Source organism: Lepidochelys kempii, chromosome 8, assembly GCF_965140285.1.
Source record: "Lepidochelys kempii isolate rLepKem1 chromosome 8, rLepKem1.hap1, whole genome shotgun sequence".
Lineage (NCBI taxonomy): Eukaryota > Metazoa > Chordata > Testudines > Cheloniidae > Lepidochelys > Lepidochelys kempii.
The window spans coordinates 56,127,217-56,129,312 of NC_136387.1; the positions used below are offsets into that span (position 1 = coordinate 56,127,217).

Sequence of the window (2,096 nt, forward strand, 5' to 3'; positions counted from 1 at the left end):
AGAAAAATCAGTTTTGAACCAAAGATCCAGCCTACATGAGAGGGCACTGTGTATTATCCCTATTTTGTTTGTTTTACAAATGAGTAGCCCAGATGTACAAAGGTTAAGTGACTTGCACAAGCTCACACAAGCAGTCGGTGGAAGAGCTGGCAATACTGGTAGAACCGAAGTCTCCTGATTCCCAGAGCATCTTAGCCACAAATCCATTCTTTCTACAATAAAATAGAGACTCTGCTAGCCCCCGGTCATTAAAGACCGCTTGAGACTTTTGCATGTGTACTGCTGTTAACCCTGGTTTACTATCCAAATCTCAGAGGGCCAGATCATGCCCGGAGAGCTGTGGATGGGTGGGATCTCTGACCCATGGGACCCCTCTGCCCTGCACAGACAGAGATTAGCAGTCTGTGCAGCACTCTTTTTCTTTTTCTTTTCATGAGGCCCTGTAGAGGGTGCTTCTTGGGACTGAGATCCACCCCATGTAAGTAGGCAGGGAACCACACTGTGCCCTCTGCCCCCCCGCAGATTCCCCTTAATTTATTCCATGCTCATGGGAATATTTTTGCTCATTTATAGGCTGTTTTCTAAAATGCCTCCCCTATGGTAATTCTCACAGACTGCTTTTATGTCTGTTGACAAGCCAATAAACTGCTGGCTTCTTTGATAGTGAAGATAGTAACCCACAGTTGTTAATGCCTGAACATTTCTGGTAATCCTGTGTAATATCCTTTCTACTTATGAATGATAACAAGTAAGATCTGAAAGTTGGATTTGAGGAGGTCAGGTGTAGGGGGGAGGGAGGAAATGGCTTGACCGGTTGGAAACCCAGCTGCAGAAGCCTGTATTCTTAGCTCTCTGTCTCCCCTGAGTTTGCTGCCTCCTGTAGTCTATTTATTTTTGCACAATTTTTTTTTTTTATGAACAGATCAGAGTAGGAAAGTCCACTGCTGGGCACCATTAATTCATTCTCCTTATGAGCCTGTTAATTTGATCTTTCCTGTTGCCAGCATCTCTACCTTGCACAAAGTGGATAGTTTTCTTTTTCATTCCACCTCGAGGAGAAGATAACTTGAAGGGCCACAGAAAGTTGTTTACCACTTTGAAGTTCTTGCCAACAGTATAGATCTCATGGACCACATCTTCCATGCAGATGATACCTTATTTCTCAAGACACCGCTGAATCAGAGAATTGTCAGTCAGAGCAATGCGCTGCCTGTTGATCTTGGCGTAACAACACTTGTAGATCATCATGCACAGATTTCAGATTGGGGTAGCCCCATGCAACGTAGGGTTCAACAATCCGCAGCATGTTAATTGAAGCCTTGTTGAGTTTTACAAATGTGCCATTGAAAATCTGACGCAGGCGAAGGAGCAGCAATACCTTACGGACCTTCGGGTTAACTCCATTGATACCTCTGATCTTGATCACAAAGGCCAGTTTTGGTTCAGCAGGTACATAGTAATTGCCAGCTTTGCATGCCATTCGGGCCATACGAATCTCACGTCTATACATTTGCCAGTACTCCTTATGATAGGCCTGAGCTCTTGCATAGATGAGTTTTCTTTGCACTTTATGAAGCGTCTTTTGAACCACTAGCTTCTTCAGACACTTGGCCATTATATCAGCAAAAGCCTTTCGCTTTTTAAAAAGGCTTTCTGGAACAGATGGCACCTTCTTTCCTTCTATGCCCACCATGATCCCCACTGGAAGAGCAGCAGGGTCAAGAGACTCCAGTGGTAGCCAGGTATACTCCAGATTCCAGGGCCTGGAGCAACTTCAGTTCCCTAGAAGTCCTCTGATGATGGTAGGTTGTACTGAACTTTGTAGTTTATCAGGCACAGAACACACTGTCTACAACGTAGGTGATTTCTGTGGTAATATTGGTGGGTCTAAGACACATTAGCTTTTAATGACCGGCACCTCTGCTTGTCATTAAGGATTCCGTGACACTCTTTTCCAAGAGTCTCCTGCCTAAATTCTATTTCAGGTATTTACATTCTGGCCTCTCAATTCCCCCTGCAATTTCAGAAAAGCACCTGTTTCACAATCCGAAGCACCATAGGTATAAACTGGACTTTGTTTCCTGGAAAAGACTATA

The 2,096-nt window shown here is 44.2% G+C and overlaps 1 pseudogene; it reads right to left on the bottom strand.

Annotated features, from left to right (window-relative positions):
• Positions 1-913: 913 nt before the first annotated feature.
• Positions 914-1,699, bottom strand: LOC140916554 (large ribosomal subunit protein uL30 pseudogene; annotated as a pseudogene).
• Between the last annotated feature and the right edge of the window lie 397 nt (positions 1,700-2,096).